Source organism: Dasypus novemcinctus, chromosome 6 (genome assembly GCF_030445035.2).
Source record: "Dasypus novemcinctus isolate mDasNov1 chromosome 6, mDasNov1.1.hap2, whole genome shotgun sequence".
NCBI classification, from domain to species: domain Eukaryota; kingdom Metazoa; phylum Chordata; class Mammalia; order Cingulata; family Dasypodidae; genus Dasypus; species Dasypus novemcinctus.
This window is the reverse complement of record NC_080678.1, coordinates 39,357,886-39,379,197: the sequence shown is the minus strand read 5'-3', so window position 1 is coordinate 39,379,197 and position 21,312 is coordinate 39,357,886. Positions and strand designations below refer to the sequence as shown.

The 21,312-nt window shown below is 41.2% G+C and overlaps 1 long non-coding RNA gene across 2 annotated transcripts; it reads left to right on the top strand.

Moving 5' to 3' along the window:
• The first annotated feature begins 1,435 nt into the window (after nt 1-1,435).
• Nucleotides 1,436-20,981, top strand: LOC111759304 (uncharacterized). 2 transcript variants are annotated; one of them, XR_009186112.2, is made up of 5 exons: nt 1,438-1,505; nt 2,702-2,738; nt 9,031-9,224; nt 16,439-16,592; nt 20,537-20,981. It is a non-coding gene; the product is annotated as an uncharacterized lncRNA (long non-coding RNA). The 2 variants fall into 2 exon arrangements; XR_011648942.1 differs by lacking the exon at nt 2,702-2,738 and having other exon boundaries at nt 1,436-1,505.
• The last annotated feature ends 331 nt before the right edge of the window (nt 20,982-21,312 follow it).

The window sequence follows — 21,312 nt, the reverse complement described above, 5'->3', positions numbered from 1 at the left end:
ACAGAGAGCAAACAACTGGGGCAGAGAGGGTCAGGGTGGGAAAGGGGAGAGAAATAAAAAATAAATCTTAAAAAAAAAAAAGAAGAAACCGCATAGAGATGGAAATAAAGGGAAATGGAAACCTTCCCTACCTGCATATCAGAGGGAGATAAAATATCTACAGATGAAAGAAACATCTCCTGCAGCATTCCAAGAAACCATAACTCCCTAATCCACTATCTTCTAGTCACTATCATGGAAATTTTTCACCTCTAGAGCTTCCTATTGGCCCCTGCACCTCACTCGGACCCTCAACCCCCTCCCACCAACTATCATTTCCCCGCCTAGGAAAGTTCTATATAAATTCAAGTCCCCCCCTTCCAGGAGTGGGCTGAAGTCTCTCTTCAGACCCCCATCATGCTAGTGGGGGGGCTGAAGTCTGTTTTTCAGATCCCCTCCATTGGGAGAGCTTCTCAATAAATCTTTCTTTGTCTGTAGTCATATCGGTCTCCGTGTCCCAGTAAGTGCCATATTTTTCTCCAACATCTAGGTTTATTTTAATATAGATATATTGTTCTCAGCTTCTGTTTTCAACACAGGTAGTATTGCCCCCATGATTTAAACCAGCAGTCAAACATTTTTGTCTTAACATTCATGTGTGCTTTTACTACAGTCTGATGATTTTTTTAAAAAATCACAAACTCCATGTTGTTCTGAGTTTATGTGAAATGGGCAAAGAGAAAACACTTATCATCTCATACAGATCAACTCTAAATACCTCTACAGTCATTAAACCAAGTGCGGTGGGAATTATTTGACATTTTTTTTCAAAATGGATAAAATAAACCAGACCAGTATTATTTTTATGGCCAGGATATAAGTTGCTTTCTATTATAAAAATAAACCTTAGCTCTTCTATGACGTGCTTTGTTTTTCTTACATTCCCTGTAAGGAGTGGGCAGAGAAGCCCAGGCCAAACAGCTGGGACTGCTTTGCCTTGGTAAGTCAGCAAGCTAGTGAAGGAGCGCGTGGTGACATCAGGCTGTGCTCTAAGTGCCTGTGCCTCCTTCCCCAGACCAGGTGAAGCTGTGTTGTTTCCAGTTAGGGAAAGGCTGATTTTCTATTGTAGCAGTCATGAGATTTTTGCCCTTTACTTCCTGAAGATTCCATTTTTAGGAGAGAGGAATAGACAAGAATCATTAGTACTCCTGAGGTAGGGTAAGTGACAGGTTAAATACAGCACACTGAGGTGGTGTTATGCAGACAAGCAGTTTGCACTGGTGTATGGAGAGAGATCATTCCTAAAGGAGGAAGGAGAGTTTGAAAAGGGATTTACCGCCCCCCCCCCCAGGGTATTGAAAAATGTCTTCGTTCAGGATGGCTGAATGTATTGATGATGTGTTAATTTCACAAGCAATGCCAAATCTCTCTTCTACTCTCTGATACTTCTCTTGCAGTGGATGATAGCACTGGAGTTATAAACTGCATCTACTGGGAAAAGTTAAGCGATGCCAAGTCTTCATCAGGTAATTTTATTTGCCATGCTTCTTCACTTCTCAACCTAGCAGTGGATTTCACTCAAAGTAGCTCATCAGAACAGCTGACGGGCTAAATTTCACATTTATCCCCTGGTAAATTACATCGATCAACTGGAAGCAATGGATCCAGAGCTTTAGCTGTCTGAAAATCGAACAATTGGGGAATCAATTGTTTTTCTTTTTCCATCTCTTTGGTGCTCACTTCCTTCTAACTGTACAGGAAAGTAAGTAAGGCACTGGGAGGCTTCAGGAGTTCATTTTTACCATGTCAGTTATCACATAAATCAAGATGTAGCCTAATTGCCAGCCAGGTCAGAACCCCCATCTGTCAAACCTGTCACTTGACCCAAGAAGATTTTGAAGACTTCTCTTAATGTTTGTCACTAATTTTTCTGTGGCATGATCTGAATTTTCTGAAATCTCTAATGTATTCAAATATACCAGGAATTCTAAGATTGATATGAAGGTGAAATAGAACTCCTTTGGAAGTAGCCATTGAATAATACTAATTGAAAATGAAATGTAAAATTGTATATTGAACACAATGTCTATAACTGAAATAGCCCTTGGAATTACTTGCTTATATTTTAATAGTGCTTAAGTTCTTTCTTTTAAGTTGCTGAAGTTCATATTATTAACCAAATATCACACAATGTATCTAATATTTCTTATATGCCTCCTCATATTATATGTGTTGAGAAAGTCTTAACATTTGGAGTGGTTTCTTCTTTTATTTTTCTCATTGCTCTTCAGAATCCCAAATTTCTGCTTTTATCATACTGGCTAGTATCTGGAATAATGCAGATTTTGATTTGCTTAATTACTGATGTACTTACATTTAAAATTTAGTCATTAATTCCTATAAATGTCCTGTTGAATGTACACAACTTTCGTATTCCCATTTCCTAATTTGGGAAAATTTAAATCGGGAGCAATGATTTGCCTAGGAAGCTTTGCAGCCAAAGATAAAATTAAGGGGATAATAGGATTTATGTAGCTATATCATAGGCAATAATCATATATCATATATATCATATATATCATATATCAAAATATACCATAGAAATAAACCTATAAGATAATTAGTTGTGAATTTTTATATGTCTAGATTATTAAAATAATTTGCAGGTTTATGTTATAATCTTCAGTCAGAAAGTAGTTTAAATATGCATTTTTTGTTTTAGCATGAAGACCAGTAAACTTTGTGTAACAAGCAAGATGGTAAGTATTTTGGCTTTGGTGACCACATCTGTGTCTCAGCTATTGAGCACTGCTGTTGCAGCACAACACAGCCACGGACAATACATAAACAAATGGGCATGGATATGTTCCAATAAAACTTCTTTTTTTTTTTTAATAACAGGCTGTGGGCTAGAAATGACCTGTGGTCTGTAGTTTGCTGACCTCTCTTTCTGAAATTGTTTTAATTTTCAGATTTAACTTTTACGTAGAAATGGTATCATGAATATTATATAATTCTTATACTTGATGCTCTTTTAGATTAAAAGCAATGGTGATTAATACTGAGAATGAGATTTTAAAATATCAGTAAGTAGATGATATAAATGAACAATCACAGTAGATAGTGATAATTGGGAATTTCTTTGAGAATTTAAAGAGAAGATGAGAGTACAAGGCAAAAGCCTGAAAATGACTGTCATTATGTTATACATCAAGCTAGTCCATTCTCTCCTTTTCACTTAAATGCCCTCAGTTCAAAAAGTTTCCACTGGACAGTGGCCAATGAAAACTAATTTTTTAACACAATTTAGTCTAAGTCAAAAAACCATGTTCCAGTCAAAGTATAAGAAATATTATTAGGTGGTGGGCTTCGCCCAGTGGCTAGGGCATCCATCTACCACATTGGAGGTCCGGGTTCAAATCTAGGGCCTCCTGGACCCGTGTGGAGCTCGCCCATGTGCAGTGCTGATGCGTACAAGGAGTGTCCTGCCATGCAGGGGTGTCCTCCGCGTAGGGGAGCCCCACACGCAATGAGTGCACCCTGTAACGAGAGCCGCCCAGCATGAAAGAAAGTACAGCCTGCCCAGGAATGGTGCCACCCACACAGAGAGCTGACACAACAAGATGAGGCAACAAAAAGAAGCACAGATTCCAGTGCCGCTGACAACGATAGAAGCAGACAAAGAAGATGCAGCAAACAGACACAGAGAACAGAAAACCGGGGTGGGGGTGGTGGGGGAGGGGAGAGAAATTAATTAATTAATTAATTTTAAAAGTTACTGGACTTTAAAAAATATATATTATTAATTCCTATAAATGTCCTGTTGAATGTACTATTTGTACACAGCTTTAAGAGCACTGGTAAGAAAGGTTAGCTCTTAATTTTAGTATTTTAGAAGAAGTTTTCTTCAGGGTAGAGTGGGCTACTCAAAATGAAATTGTCAGGCTCCAGCCATCTCATTGTATTCATTAAATTATATAGCTTGATCCCTTCTTTTGGCAATTTGACTCCCCCTTTCAATGAACGGTGGGCGTCCACACAGATCAGCTATCAGTGTCATCATTTCACTTGTGCTCTATGAAGCATTTATCATCACTTGTAATTTCTGAATAATGGCAATGAAATTGAAATTCATTAGTATTCATAAAATATCAGCCTAAAAAGAAGAGGACTGGCAATAGGAACACAGGTAGAATAGCCTATTAAAAAGTAAGGGAAGCGGTTTTGGCCCAACAGATAGGGCATCCACCTACCACATGGGAGGCCCACGGTTCAAACCCTGGGCCTCCTTGACCCGTGTGGAGCTGGCCCATGCACAGTGCTGATGCACGGCAGGGAGTGCCGTGCCACGCAGGGGTGTCCCGCATAGAGGAGTCCCATGCACAAAGAGTCTGCCCTGTAAGGAGAGCCACCCAGCGCGAAAAAAGTGCAGCCTTTCAGGAGTGGCACCGCACACACAGAGAGCCAATGCAGCAAGATTACGCAACAAAAAGAGACACAGATTCCAGGTGCTGCTGACAAGAATGCAAGTGGACACAGAAGATCACACAGTGAATGGACACAGAAAGCAGACAACTGGGCGGTGGGCGGGGGGGGGGGGGAAGAGGGAAGGGAAAAGAAAAAAAACATATAAAAAGTAATACTTCAAAGTTATATTGATGATGTGGAGACAGTGGCCATGGGAGTTGCTGAAGGCAGGGAGAGGGAAAAGAAGGTGTGATCTGGGGGCATTATTGGAATGAATTACAGTAGATAACAATTTGTCAGCTCATAATTTTATGAGGCAGAAAACCTTAAAATCGTGTTCAACAGTAGTCATGCTAAATCATTATTGATCTAGATAGATTATTTTAATTAGAGTATGAATAACAAAGGGTTAAAGGAAAATGATGTATCCATATATCTCTTCTCCAATCCTTCTTAATTAAAATCAAGTGTTTATTTATATGAAGAAAGTTACAGAATATTGATCACAGGAACAATTTGCCAGTTACACTGTGTAATCATTGCTCATATACTATATTATTGTTACTTCATCCATTTTTGTCCTTCAGTTCTCTGTTGTCATATTGGTATACTGTCTGTCTTCTTATCCTTTAGTTTACCATTCCTAATAATCTTCATTTCTAAACTCTTCTACAAATCGTTCGCCCTTGATTTTTCCTTTTAGGCTGCAGTAACCCCTTTAGTTTCCCTTGTAAATCTGGACTTTTGGTAACATATTCTATCAGTTTTTGTTTGTCTGTGAAGACTTCAAACTCATGCTTATTATTGAAAGACAGCTTTGCCAGTTACAGAATTATTGGCTGGCAGTTTTTCTCTTTCAGCACCTTAAATACACCATACCAGTTCCTTCTCTCCTCCATGGTTTCTGATGAGAGGTCTGCACTTACTCTTACTGAGTTTCCCTTGTACATTATGCTTTGCTTTTCTCTTGCTTTCAAAATCTTCTCTTTTATCTCTGATATTTGTCATTCTGAATAGTAGGTGTCTTGGGGTAGGTATATTCAGATTTATTCTCTTTGGGGTGTGCTCGCTTCTTGGATATTGATATTTATGTCCTTTATAAGGGTTGGGAAGTTTTTGGTCATTATTTCTTCAAATATTCTTTCTGCCCCTTTTCCATTCTCTTCTCCTTCTGGACACCAATAATACGAATGTTTATGTATTTCACTTTGTCATTCAATTCCCTGACTCTATTCCATTTTTTCCACTCTCTTCTTTTTCTGTTCTCCTGTCTTTTCTAGTTCAGATGTTCTGTCTTCGAAGTCACAAATTCTGCATTGAGGTAAGTCAAATCTGCCCTTATGTGCCTCTAATAATGTATTTTTTTAAAAAGATTTATTTTATTTATTTCTCTCCCCTTCTCCCCATTGTCTGTTCTCTGTGTTCATTTTCTGTGAGTTCTTCTGCGTCAGCTTGCATTATACAGTGGCACTGGAAAATTGCATCTCTTTTCTGTTGTATCATATTGCTGTGTCAGCTCTCCATGTAAGCAACACCACTCCTAGGCAGTCTGTGCTTTTTTCATGCAGGGCGGCTCTCCTTGCAGGGTGTACTCCTTGCATGTGGGGCATCCCTACGTGGGGGTGCCACTGTGTGGCATGGCACTCCATGCACACAGCAGCACTGCACATGTTCCAGCTTACCACATGGATCAGGAGACCCTGGAGATCGAACTCTGGACCTTCCATATGGTAGACGGACGCTCTATCAGATGAGCCATGTCCGCTTCCCTAATGTATTTTTAATCTTATCCATTGTATCTTTTCATTTCCTTAAGGTCGGCTACTTTTCTTTGCAGTCTTTGAAATTGTTCTTTATGCTCTCCCTGTGTCTTCTTAATATCCTTTATTTCTTTTTTAAAATTTATTTCTCACTGCATTCCCCTCATTGCACCCGTTGTCTGCTCTCTGTCCATTCTCTGTGTGTTCTTCTGTATCTGCTTGTATTCTCATTAGGTGGCTCAGGGAACCAATCCTGGGACCTTCCAGAATGGGAGAGAGGTGATTAATCTCTTGCACCACCTCAATTCTCTGTTCTTCTTTGTCTTTTTATTTTCTTTCCTCTGTGTCTCTTCTTCCATCAGCTGGCACTCCTGTGCGGGGCAGCTTTCCCATGCTGGGCAGCATTCCCACACACAGGGGTATTCCAGCACGGGGTGACCTTCAGCATGGGCTGGCACTCCACATGGGCCACCTGACCACATGGGCCAGCTTCCCCTCACCAGGAGGTCCTGAGCATCAAATCCTGGACCTCTTATATCATAGACAGAAGCCCAATATTTGAGTCACATCCACTTCCCTCCATTATTTCCTTAGTCATATTTTCTAATTCTTTGGAGTGATTTAGGAAAGTTGTGTAATTATCACTAATTAATTGTTTTAAATCCTGTATTTTTTCAGGATATTTAGTTTGTTCTTTTGGCTGACCCATCTCTTCCTCTTTCCTAGTATGGCTTGTCATTTTTTGCTTACATCTAAGCATCTGAATCTATTGGTGAATTTACTCTGAGTGCCAATATTCTCTTGCCATTTTTTCTTTTCTTTTCCCCACAACTCTTCTTTGATATTTGGATCAAGTTATTCTCAGTTTTTAAAACTGTCCAGTTAACTTATAAAAATCAGACCAGGCATTTTCAGGATTTGGAATTGTCCTGGGTGGTGCTTCAGGGACAGATGCTGAACACTGTGTGTTCTTCCACGGCCCACTGGGTGGACTGGGGGAGAGTGTAGACTACAATGTAGACCACTGTCCGTGTGGTGCAGCAGTGCTCCAAAATATATTCACCAGGTGCAGTGAATATGCCATGATGATGGAAGAGGTTGTTGATGTGGGAGGAGCGGGGTGAGGGGGTTGGGGTATATGGGGACCTCATGTTTGTGAATGTAACATTTAAAAGAAAATAAAGAAGAAAAAAAATCAGGCCAGGGACTCACTGCTGTGGTGCAGATTTTTTCCTGGGGTTCGATACAGAGAATGCAAATGGTTTTTGTCCATGCAAATTCCAGGCTTGCCAGTGGGTAGCACTTGTCAGCATACCTTTCCATAGAGGTGTTCCAGTCTATGCTTTTCTGTGTTCCTTGTTAAATCTCCAGAGCAGAGGTTTATATTGGTTTCTGTGGTCAAATTCTCTGAAGAAAAACACCCCGACCTCCTCTCCCTTTCCCCTTGAACCAACCCACAGGGAGGAAGATGTCTCTTCCTCTTTCAGTCAGCTGCAGTGAGGCAGGTGTTTTACCCAGTTTAATATCTTGGGGGTGGGGGAGGGGGCTTTTCTCAGCCACCACAGGAACTTGGTTACTCATATTTGTCATTTTGGCTTCTTTGTCTCTCTGTCTCTCACCCTCCTGGGCGTTGTGTAGCACTGTCCTGGTCTGCTGACCCCCAAAGCAGGTTCCTCAGATAGCTTTTGGCTCTTTCTCCATTGTTTTTGTGAGAGCATTCAGAACTGCCTGTTAGTCCATTGGCAACTTCCCATAATCTTCCCTGTAAGTTTTTTAACCATTCCTTTCCTTTTTTCTTTTTTTAAATAAATAACTGCCTTCTATTGAACACAACTTTGAATGTTTTTGCATTTTTATAGAGAGGAATGATTTTTTTTTAAGATTTATTATTTATTTCTCTCCCCTTCTCCACCCCAGTTGTCTGCTCTCTGTTTCCATTCCCTATGTGTTCTTCTGTGTCTGCTTGTATTCTTGTCAGTGGCACCCGAAATCTGTGTCTCGTTTTGTTGGGTCATCTTGCTGCATCAGCTCTCTGTGTGTGCGGTGCCATTTCTGGGCAGGCTGCACTTTTTTCGTGCTGGGTGGCTCCTTATGGGGTGCACTCCTTGCGCGTGGGTCTCCCCTACGCAGGGAACACCCTTGTGTGGCACGGCACTCCTCGTGCACATCAGCACTGCACATGGGCCAGCTCATCAAATGGGTCAGGAGGCCCTGGGTTTGAACCTTGGACCTCCCATGTGGTAGGTGGATGCTCTATCCATTGGGCCAAATCTGCTTCCCCCCATTCCTTTCTTGATGGGCATTTTGATCATTTACAACTTTTTGCTCTTACACATAATATTGTTATGGCTATATTGAACAACTATCTTAGTGAGTTATATAAATATTTCTGTAAGATTCACTCTTAAAAGAGGTACTGATGGAAAAAAGGATATGTACATGTCATGGTTTTGTCAGCAAAGACTGTTTGACCTCCCAAAAGGCTATACCAGGTGACACTCGCACCAGGAATATATGTGTTGTTTGTGCTGTGTTTATAGAGTTAAAATCTCACCTCTCACTCATCTCTAGCACATTGGAGGAACCAAGCTAAAATGGGCTTCCTTGGAGTCACTGATGTTGGTAACATAGACACCTCAGTTTTGCATGATTCTCATGAATAAAGATAAAAAATCTAAGGTGTCTGCAGTTACTGAAGTTACTGCATTGCCTGAGAGGAAGCCTTCTTTAACAGGATTTTTCCCTGAAGCTGATTTGCTGTAGTGTTTAATGATAGTAAGAATACTTGTTTATAAGTTGTTTTGTTTTTTTTTAATCTATTTAGATAACCAGAGAAGATAAAGAGTTGCATAGAAGGATCCACTGTATCATTCAAAACGACTGCCAGAAATCCCAATCATAAGTGGTAACTAGTGATAATATATATGTGACACCTGGTGCACTGGATGGAGATGTCTCCTCTCAGTAGAGCACTCGATGGAGACTCAGGAGACCTGGGAGTACCCCAGGGGTAAATTGGTAGGTGATTGCCCTCCTTGACCCTCATATTCCTCCTCTCTAACATGAGTGTTAGGCATGCACAATTATTTTGGCCTTGGCTGCACGTAAGCTTCAACCTTGGAGAGTTTAAAAAAGACTCTACCCCAGGGAATTCTGATTCAGCAGAGGATGTAGTAGGGGATAGACAGGGAGCTCCCCAGGTGGTTCTGGTACACTCATTTAGGACTTTTTTGGTCCTTCCAGTCACCTCTCTGGTTTCTGTTTCTTGTTCCACTCTTGCTCCTTGTCTTAGAACCTGAAGGTGACATTTATTATTATTTATTTTTATTAGTCCCTCCTGATGGTTCTGTTGTCTGTGTGTTCATTGTTTGCGTGCCTTCTCCAGGAGGCACTGGGAACCAAACTGGGACCTCCTACATGGTAGGTTAGTATCCAGCAGCCTGAGCCACATCTGCTCCCTATCGGCTGTGGCATCTGCTGGCTTGGGTATCTGCTCATTTAGGCATCTAGCTGGTTAGCAGTGGGTGTGGCTTCTAGCTTGTTTGCAGCAGGTGTGGTGTTTAGGTCATTACAGAGGATATGGCATCTGCTCGTTTTCTTGAGTTGCACTGGGACCCAAACCTGGAATGTCCCTGTGGTATGCAGGCGCTGAACTGGTTGAGTCACATCCACTTCCCTCCATTTGTTTTTGTATTCTCTATTTCATATCTCTGTATGCTCACCTTTATTATTTCTTTCATTCTACTAATTTCTGGTTTAGTTTGCTCATCTTTTTCTAGTTCTTCAAGATGTAAAATTATGTCATTAATTTGAAATCTTTCTGATTTTTTAACTTATAGTTATAAATATCACTCTGAGACTGCCTTTGCTACCTCCCTTAAGTTCTGACATGTAGTGTTTTCTTTTTCATTCTTTGGTAAGAATTTTTTATTTCCCTTATGATTTCTTCTTTGATCCATTGGTTGTTTAACCATGTCTTGTTTAATGGCCACATATTTGTGAATTTTCCATTTCTTCTTGTTATGATTTCTAACTTCATTCATTGTGTCGAAGAAGATATTTTCTATGATTTTGATCTTTTTAAATTTATTGAGACTTGCTTTGTGACTAAACATATGGTTTATCCTGGAGAAAGATCCATGTGTACTTGAGAAGATTATGTATTCTGTTGTTGTTTGGTGAAGTGCTCTCTGAGTCTGTTAGATCCAGTTGGCTTATTCTGTTTTTCAAGTCCTCTATTTCCTGATTGTCTCTCTAGATATACTATCCATTTTTGAAAGTGATGCATTCAAGTGTTCTACTATTAATGTGGAGCTTCTATTTCTCCCTCCATTGCTGTCAATGTTTGTTTCACATATTCTGGGCTGCCTTTGGTTGCTGCATCTTTGTATATAATTATTTTATTTTCTTGAAGATGTAACTCTCTTATCAATGTATAATGTTCTTCACTGTCCCTTGTAACAGTTTTTGACTTAAACTGAGCTACATTTGCTCTCCCTTCATAGAGATTTAATGTGTGAACATGTGGGAGAGTATATTTTTAATGTTTAATGACAAATCTCTCTCCACATTTGTTTCCTTCTGACTGAATTCATCATTTTCCTGTTACAACAAGCCTACTGCTTTACTCAGATTTTCGTTCCCCTTTACCCTGTCAAACCAAGCAAGAGCATGAGTGTCCGGGTACATACCTTTCTGTGCACATACCAGGTCTTTGTCTGGAGGGTATCAGCACATCCTGAACACTCAAGGGCAAATGTAATAGTTGGCAAAAGGGGTGCTGATGCAAAATACCAGAAATTGGTTGGTTTTTATAAAGGGTATTTATTTGGGATAAAAACTTACAGTTACCAGGCCATAAAACCTCAAGCATTTGCTTGGGATGACAGGGTAAAGTTGGAAAAAAATCTGAGATATGTAGTAGGCTTGTTCTAAAAGCAAAATGATGAATTCAGCCAGAAGAAAAAAAATGTGGAGAAAGATTTGGCATTATTTTTTGTTTTAACTTTTTAAAATTAAAGTTAATAGATCACAATGAGCGTTACGCTAAAATATATAAGAGGTTCCCAAATAACCCATTCCTTACCCCACCCCCCACCCCCATCATTTTTGTAAACTGTATTTTTTTGCGTTAAAAAACATAAGAGGTTCCTGTATACTCCCCACCCCTCCACCCCACTCCTCCCACACCAACAACCTCCCCCATCATTGTGGCACAATCATCACACTTGGAGAACATATTTTGGAGCACTGCTGCACCACATGGATAATAATTTACCCTGTAGTTCACACTCTCCCCAGATTTAGCATTAATTATAGTTATTTCACAAAGACCCATTTGCCATTTTCTGCTCTCTATCCATGGGTGGCATTTGCTCTTGACATGTTAAGCTCTAAGTGGCTCTCCTGGAGATCCCACTTGCCTGGAAGACTTGCTCTGCTCCATGTGGAAGTGGAAGAGTTTTCATGCTCAACAGTTGGATGGAGCCTGAGATGTGAGGCTGAGAGCTAGTCCTGGCCAAGTGCTGCCTGTCATGACTTTTCTGACTTGACCCAAACCTCTGCCTGATTTCTCATGGGTATTTCAGCCAGAAGGCTGCCCTGGGCCTTTCTTGTCAGAAGGGTCTCTGTCAAATAGGATCTACTTGGAATGTGGAATGGCCTTCCAGCAGTTCTTGCTTGGTTTATATTTTCCACCCTATGGTTTTATAAGTTTGACCCAGTGTATACTGGCTGTATCCATCATTGCAAATCATACAGAACAATTCCAGTACCCTAAAAGTGCCCTGTGTTCCACCTCTTCTACCCTCCCTCTCCCCTCAGAACCTGTGATAACCACTAAGATTCCGTTTTTGAAGAAGGTTCATAGTTAGATGCATTAATATTGAGGGCTTGACATACTAGTCTGTTTTATTTTATTATGTGCTGCTTATATACTTGAGAGATTCTTGCCCTGTATTTGAGAATGGAGCAGGACTGCCTAGTATAGGTGTTTAATATTCCCTTGTTTATTGTGTGGGTCTCCACCCACTGAGAAAACACCCTATGGCAAGATGAACACATTCATATTCCATAGAAGCATACCCAAGGGTACCCTTTCCCACATATCCCCCCACCACCAACACCCTGCACCAGTGACCCTCCCCTGCCATATTTACCAAAAGAACATTCCCACAATTGTATTTTCGCCCACAGACCTACAAATCCCCAGAGTTCACCTGTTCCTTCCTCCACCCCCCTTCAGTTCCATCGATAGTCTAACCCACCCCCCACCATTCTCACCCTCACATTCCAGCACCATCGACCCTAGTCACATCCATGTACCACCATCACCCCTATCCAGTGACAAACCACCCACTTCCACCTTACCATGAGTTTTGCCCATATTGAACAATGGCTCACCACACTACTCCCTTTTGGTCTCCTGATAACCTCTCTTTCAGACCCTAGCTCTGTGAGTCTGTTCAGCATGCTTAGGTTCTATCAATGAGGTCATGCAATGTTTGTCCTAGTGACTTGCCCTTCCTTCAACATAAGCTCTTCAAGATTCATCCATATTGTTGCATGTGTCGTAATTCATGTCTTCTAACAGCTGAATAATATTTCATTGTATGTTTTATTAGTCAGCCAAAGGGCTGCTGATGCAAAATACCAGAAATCTGTTGGCTTTTATAAAGGGTATTTATTTGAAGTAGAAGCTTAGTTACCAGGCCATAAAACCTATGTTACTTTCCTCAACAAAGTCTGTTGACACGTGTTAGAGCAAGAGGGCTTTTGATGTTCAGCCTTCCTCTTCCTCTTAAGGCTCTGTGGTCCCAGCTTCTTCTGATATCAGCTGCAGGCAGGGATAAGTCTTGTCTCTCTCCCAGAGTTCGAGTGTCTCCAGGCTCAGCTGCTCTGCTCTCTCCCATGTGGTTACCTCCCAGGCTCCAATGCAAAACTTCAAATAAATCTTCTGCCAAGTAGTTTCTCCCTGAGTCCCTGCCCACCAAAGGGGTGGAGACTCAATGTCCTACTGATGTGGCCCAATCAAGGCCCTAATCATAATTTAATCATGCCCAGAAGAACAGATCAGTTTACAAACATAATCCAATATCTTTATTTGAAATTATTAAACAGTATCAAACTGCTGCATATGTATAAACTTCAATTTGCTTATCCATTCATCTGATGGTGGACGCTTGGTTTGCTTCTACCTTTTGGCAAATAGTGAATAATGCCACTGTGAACTCTGTTGTGCATTTATCCGTTCATCTCCCTGCTTTCAGTTCTTCTGGGTTATACCCAGGAGTGGGATTGCTAGATCATATGGCAATTCTATACTTAGCTTCCTGAATAAGTGCCAAACCGTCCTTCACAATGGCTGCAACATTTTACATTCCCATTAGAGTGGATGAGGATCCCCTTTCCTCCACATCCTCTCCAACAGTTGTAGTTCTGTTTTTTAATAGCCCCACTCTAGTAGTTATAAGATGATATCTCATTCTAGTTTTAATTTGCATTTCCCTAATTAGCTAGTGATGTTGAATAACTTTTCATGTGTTTTTTAACCTCTTTGGAAAAGTGTCTATTCAAATCTCTTATTATTTTTCTCCTCCCCAGCCCCTGCCCCGACCCCTGCCCTGCTGCTTTTGCTGTCTGTGTCCATTCGCTGTGTGATGTTCTGTATCTATTTCTCTTTTTTGTCTTCTCATCTTTCTCCTCTAGGATTCAGAGGGATTCGATCCTGGGAACCTCTGATGTGGACAGAGTTCCCCTGTCTATTGTGCCACCTCAGTTCCTGGTCTCTGCTGTGCTTCACCTTGGCTCTCCTCTTGGTCTTTCTTTTGTTGAGTCATCATCTTGCTGTGTGACTCACTTGCTCACCATGCAGGCACTGCCGCATGACATGGGCACACACGTGGGTGCTTGGCTTACCACACAGGTATTATGCGGGCACTCAGCTCACTGCGTGGGCACTGGCTCACTGTGCAGGCATGCTTTCTATTTTATTTTTCACCGGGATGTCCCAGGGATCAAACCTGGTCCTCCCGTATGATAGGCAGAGGCCTTATCGCTTGAGCCACATCTGCTTCCCTCTTCCTCATTTTTAAAATAAGTTGTCTTTTTATTTTAGAGATGTAGAATTTCTTTATATATACTGGATATTAGACCCTTATCAGATATGTGATTCCAAATATTTTCTCCCATCCAGTAGGCTGCCTTTTCATTTTCTTGACAAACTCCCTTGAAGTGCAAAAGTTTTAATTTATTCCCAATATATCTGATGGAAAGAAAATTAAGTTACAGAACATATTAAATAGTATAATGCCATTGATATAAAACTGCATACATATATAACTGCATAGAAAGTGTGTTTCTGCATGTATGTATGTAAGTTCAGCAGGTTTACCATATATATAATGTGGGCCACTCCCACCTCCTAGAAATACTTTCTGCACTTGGCTGTCTGGACACCACACTTCTGACTTCTCTTCAGTCTCTTTTGCTTTTCAGTCTCTTTTGCTCAGTCCTACATTTCTGTGGGTGCTCAGGGCTCAGTCCCAGGACTTCTTTCTATCTATCTTGCTTCCTGGAGATCCCAACACTCTCATGGCTCCTACCATCTAATATACTAAATTCCCCATCCACTTTGAATCTCTCCCCTCAACTCCAGACCCCTGTATCCAAATTCCTACTAATATCTCCATGGAAGTGTCTAGTAGACATCACAAAGGTACTAAGCGACAAACCAGGTTTCAATTGCCCTGACCCAAACTTGCTCCTCCTGAAGTTGTCCCCATTTCAGGAACAGGCAGCTCTGTTAGTCTCGTTGCTCAGTCCAAGCACACTGACTTCTTTCTCTCACAGCCATATGATCTGTAAGCAAATCATCTTGGCTCTACCTTTAAAATATTTCTAGAATCTAATCTCACTCATCCATTGCTACCACCCTGGCCTATTGCAGTGGCCTCCTGTTTCTCCTGCTTCCACTCTTGCCCCCTCCCCTCTTCAGTATGTCCTCTGCACGGAAGCCAGGGTGACCTCCTTAACTAAGTCAGCTTTTGTCCTCCTTTGCTCCCACTCTGCCTTGTCTTTCAACCTCACTCCAGGGAGGAGCCTGAGGCATCACAGCAGTTCAGCAAGGTTCTCCTGCTCCTCTCCCCCCTCCCACTCTACTCAAGGGCAGAGACTTTGCTGTTCCTCACATCACCAGGCACATTCTCCCCTCAGGGCCTTTGCACTTGCTGTTTCTAAAATCTGCCTGGAATATTCTCCCAAATTGTCAGAAGATGTGCTCCTCCCCTCCACATTTTCATGTCACCTTCTCTGTGAGGCCTGCTCTGCTCCTTCTTTACTTTTTGCAGCCAACCCTCTCATGTCTTCCCAGAACTCTTTAGCTCCCTGCCCTGCTTTATTTTTCTCTGTAGGATTTGTCACCCTCTAACATACTCCATCTGTTTCTTTTTTAGTTTCTTCATGAACTCTGTCCTCGATAATAGAAAGAAAGCTCCCAGAAGACAGTTGTTTTTCTCTGTTTTGTTTCTTGCTGCATCCCAGCATCTAGAATAGTGCCTGGTACATCTTTCAACCAGTACCATTTCCATGTGTGTGCCTGCCTGCCTTCCAGCCAGGGTCTGCCTCCCTTTCCTGGGGGCTTTCACCAATGCTTTGGAAGGCTGTTCTGCCCACATGTAAGGCTGGCAGGAATTGCCAGGAGTTAACAACTCCTGGTGTTATGTCAAGGAGCACTGTTCCAAAAGACTTAGTGGAAGAAAGACAAGATACAGTATAGTTTATACAGTAAACACATGAACAAATGAATGGTGGTTGCTTAGGTATTTATAACCCTAGAGAAGGTTCCTGTGAGGCACATATTTTGCACTATTTTCCAGATTTTTTGTGTGGGATTAATTTCCATCCAGTCAATGTAGCAGCTAACCTGACATCATACTCTTAACTGGCTGCCTTACCCTGTTTGTCTTACCTCCCACCCACCTTTTGCTGTTTGCTGCACCTTCCCAATAAATTGCTTGCTTTTCAATCTCTGCCTTAGAGTCTGCTTTTGGAGAAACATAAATAAAGCCATGCCCAAAAATATATTTTTAAAATGTTTTATGAATAATTATATTCATCAAACAGAGCTTACTAGGAATGGTCACCCAATTAATACACTTGTCACCTCTGAAAGGTACAATATCAGCTGCTTTTTAATCTATATATCTATATTTTCATTTTTTTCTTAAAATTAGCAATTAGCATTTCTACAAAAACAACAAAGCTGTTTCTCACTCCCCAACCATACTCAACCTAAATCATGAGTATACCAGGAACGAGATAAGACACTTTGCTCCACAGCAGCATAAGAACAATGAGAAGATGAAAGAATCTTTTGGAAAACTCAAGGTAAGTGAAGCCATTGTTAGTATACTGAAGCTGGATCATAAATTTCCCTTTGGAAAGGGGAGAAACTGAGGAATCATTCTTTAGCTATCCCCCTGTGCACCTGTTTTGGGAGGTGTGACCACTGCCAATAATTTATTTAGACTAGAAGAGAAATAGTGCCACTGGCCAAGGATTTATTTGAAGATCCAACTCTTTGCCCACCTGGTAAAGTACTGTACCTTGCCAGCTGTAAGACACTTCTAGCTAGCATTGATATCAGTTGTAGAAGCACCACAGAGGCTGGCCTGCACACCTGGAAGAAACATCCTAAAGAACTCAAATCTCAAAATTCCCAACTTGTTATTTCAAGGGCATGGGCACATTCCTGTCCACATAGTATATATAATATAAGGCAGTTCCTTGGCAGCCATTTTAAAACCAACAACTCGATGGTATCCTCATGTCAGAGTTCACGCAGACCAGGTACCATTCAGCTCTGGTTCAGTGATACTGATCCCAGTCAGATAAAGGGAAACACTAGGGAGGTTTTAAAGCTTTTTCTAAGTGAAGACAGCTTTACTAATAGAAATGGTCTTAATGCTGCTTGCTCCTTAATCAAAGTAGCCTAAGTACCATAACACGCTGATGCTTACAGTTTACATTGAAGGTACTTCATACAGTCAGCTGAAGTATTGGGCAATACCACATTTTGATAATCCTGGATAGAAATTGTTTTCTCAAGGAAGAGTTTCACTTTCATTCTAAAGACAAGCCTTTGAATTCCCTCTTCTACTGTATAGCTGGGTAAATCAGGCATCTCAACCTCCGAATGCTAGGCCATGTTTTGATCCGTGTTTGAATCAGCCAACCAAACACTGTTAGAGCACTTTCTAACCCCTAGAGCTTCAGCCTTGAGTCCAGAATTTCTGCTTAGTGAGCCCATATTAAGAAATTCAGCCTGATCCAACTTTATATTCCTTCCACCATAATCGCATACCTTAGTTTCCATTCCCACACATATTCCCCTGATTTCTATATATATATATAAGTTGGAAAACTCATAAAGTTCTTTTAAAGTATTGCATACTTGCTCATGTGTCATGCTTTGTATTTTGCCATTGGGGGCTTATTGTGACTTTAGTAAGAGGTCTGGAAGAGAAGACTGATGGTGGGGGTGGATAAGGAGAAGGAATAGAAATGCCTTGCAAGCTATTGACCTGAGGGCATTCCTTTGCTTTTTCATCTGGTGAGACAGGATTAATATCTTCAGACAGTAGTTGGAAGGCAGATTCCTTAGGGCAGGGGATAGGTTGGGCAGTGCATGCTGGAGTTTGGCTGATACCCACCTCAGGGCTAGGAGGAGGTCCAGACTCCCCGGAGCAGGCCAGAGGCTGGGTAGTGAGGCTTTGGTTTGGCTGGTAGCCACCACAGTGCTGGAAGGCACTCTGGACTCCCTGGGGCAGGCTGGAGGTTGGGTGATACCAGGTTGCCATTGTGTGGTCTCTACTGGGCTGGCCATCGCAGGTTTATCTGGCAAAGTCTCAGCAGAATTTAGGGTTCCAATATTATCCCTTATGTCTCCATCCCAATCCTTAGGATTCCACTCCTTTCCAAACAATGCCTTCTTTTTAACAGCAGACAATATATGAGGTTGAGATTTCAGTTTCTTTTGTAACTCTGCTACTCAGGAGTCTGAGTCTGGTTTTCAGAGATCTCAAACCTGTGGTTACAGGAAACAAGATTTTCTTTCAGAGCACACATAGCTCCTTGTGTCTTATAAGCATCGAAATAGGGGAATCAAGTGATGATATTTTGTTTATCTCCATTGCCAGTTCACTCCATGGACTGTTAGTGACCTCTTGATTATTGGAAAGGGAGTCATTAGTACCCTTGAGTTCAATTAGAGTAGAGAACTTATTGCAAAACTCCCAGAACCACTTCAGAAATCCCATGTTTAAGATTCTATTCCTCATGAACCACTCCCGGTACCAAGCTGTATTAGTCAGGATTCTCCATGGAAACAGAATCAACAGGAGATATCTGTAAATAGTATAAGATTTTATAAAATTCTCTCATGTGATTGTAGGGATGCACAAGTCCAAATTCTGCAGGCAGGCTGCAAAGCAGGGACTCTGGTGAAAGTCCTTCATGAGTTCCCAGGAGATGTTAGCTGTCAGAAGCCAAGCTCGAAAATTCTCTCTGAAAACTGAAAACACTTCCCCTTTTTTTAAAATTGTATTTTTTTTGAAGATACATAGATCACAAAAAATGTTACATTCAAAAATATAAGAGGTTCCCATATACCCCCACCTCCTCCACCCCATTCTTCCCACATCAACAACCTCTTTCATCATTGTGGCACATTCGTTACATTTGGTGAATACATTTTGGAGCACTGCTGCACCACATGGATAATAGTTTATATTGTAGTTTACACTCTACATATATTCAATGAGTTATGGCAGGATATATAACGTCCAACATCTGTCCCTGTAGTAGCATTTGATTTAGACACTTTCACAGCCTCAGCACTGTAAGCTTTTCGCCTAAAAAATTCCCATTATAAAAGCCAACTCATTTCTGGAATATTGCTCCCCACCGCTTTTAGTAAACTAAAAGAAAGCACTTCTGAATGAAGCCTAAATCTTGGACTCTAGCTTCATCTCCTGCTGTTTCCAGCACAGCTGGCCTCTCCAGCCAGGATTCTATGTTCACTTGCCCAAAAATATGCCTTGCTAGTCCTGCACCTCTGTCCAATTTCTACCCCTTTCCTTATAGGGGGTTTGTGAGTAAAATCCTAACCTGTCATGATCTACAGGCCATGATGTGATCTGCCTTCTGCCTGTGTCTTCAATTGCAACCCAAACACTATCCCCCACTCTCTTTCTTTCCTTGATCAGGGGAAGTGCTTTCTCCCTCTGGACATTTGCTCTTACTGTGACTGCTGACTGGAATTCTCTTTTCTTTGCCCTTTGCTTGGTTGGCTCCTTGTCTCACCTTCAAGTCTCAGCCTGAATGTCACTTTATGTGCTCAGATGAAAGTAGATCCTCCACCCCATAATTAATGATCATAATGCCTTCTTTATTTCCTTCAAAGCACTGAGAACAAAATACAGTTATTTCATTTATTTGTTTTTTTATTGTCCTCCCCCAAGAGAATGGAGGTTCCATGTAACTTGGGCCTGATCTGTTTTGATTCTCTTTACTTCCAGAGTCTAGGGCAGTGTTTAACAAGTACTTTTAAAATATGTTCCAAATACTTTTAGAATGATGTAGTTTTCAGAGGGCTTTGCTAAAATCTTAACTTTCCAGAAAGGATTGGCTACTTTATTAAAATTGCCTGCATAACCAAGTTATTTCACTCTGACCAGCCACAAGAAAGGGTACCTAGCACTAGGTGTTGACTGCTGGGCTTTGTGGTGCTGCTGAACTCCAGTTGAATGGTCCTCTGGTGTTCATGGAGACTTCCAGAACCTCTTGGCAGAGGCTTGGGATACCTGGAGTCTATCTGATTGAGACGGCAGGGGAGAGGGTCCTCCCAAACGCCTTTAAATGGCTCTGCAGTTTGGAAATTCTGCTCCTATACCTCCCCCTGGGTTGCAATTGCAGTAACCCAGGTCGTTTTGAGCTCAGATCCAAAAGGAGCACCCGCAGACTCCAAGGATTTTTCCCTTTGTGGTAAAAGGTGCCTGCTGAGGTAATGAGCTTTGGTTTAGGCCACATGAGTTTGGCCTCACCAAGGCTGGCAGTAAGCTTGGAGTCACCGGTGTGCTTACCTCCAGCACTCTATTCCTGACAGTGGAAAGCCATTACTTAAATCATCCAGGCTCTGAGTACACCCAAGCGCTGATTTTCTTGGGCTCCACCTTGGAGCAGATGCATGAAGTTGGGAAAACGTTGCTTCAGCCAGAAGCATCTGTCCTGTTGAATATGGGTTTTTTTGTGTTTTTTGTGTTTTTTTTGAGGTACCAGAGCTTGAACCCGGGACCTCATACATGGGAAGCCAATGCTCAGCCACTCCACTGACCCACATCTGATCCACTAAGTAGGTTTCATTTCATTTGTTTGCCTGTTGTTGGTTTTTTTTCTTTTCTTTTCTTTTCTTTTCTTTTCTTTTTTTTTGGAGGCACCAGGAACTAAACCCAGAGCTCGTATATAGGAAGCGAAGCTGGCATCCAACTGCTTGAGCCACATCTGCTCCAGGACTGATGTGTTTTCTTGCAATGAGCTCCCTTCTATCAGAAAGAGTATCTTCTCTTAATCAAATCCTAAACACCACTGCAGGTAGAATCTGGGTGACTGCCTTTCTTTCCCAAATTTTTTTTTTTCTTGTTTCTTTCAAAGTTAAACAAGTTTGTTTGCTGGAAAACTTTTTTAAAATAAATTTTATTGATACATCTTAATAAAGCATTTAATTGGTCCAACGTATGTTATTTGGTATAATCACATAGTTGTGTGTTTTCATTGCTTCAATCATTAGAGCATTTTCATTATTTCAATAATAATTATAAACAAAAAACAGACGAACAAACAAGAAAATTCCTCCCTTCTCAATCTCTCTATTCTTCCCCTACTCTATATAGCTGTTGTTTCTGGCTATTCTATCCAAAGTCTATAAATAATGACTTTTAGTATAATAACAATGTTGTACAGTCATCACCTTGAAAATTTTAGAACAATTTCATTGCTTTATTTTTGGAGTGATGAAATTGTTTGTTTAAAATAAATGGGATTTTTTTTT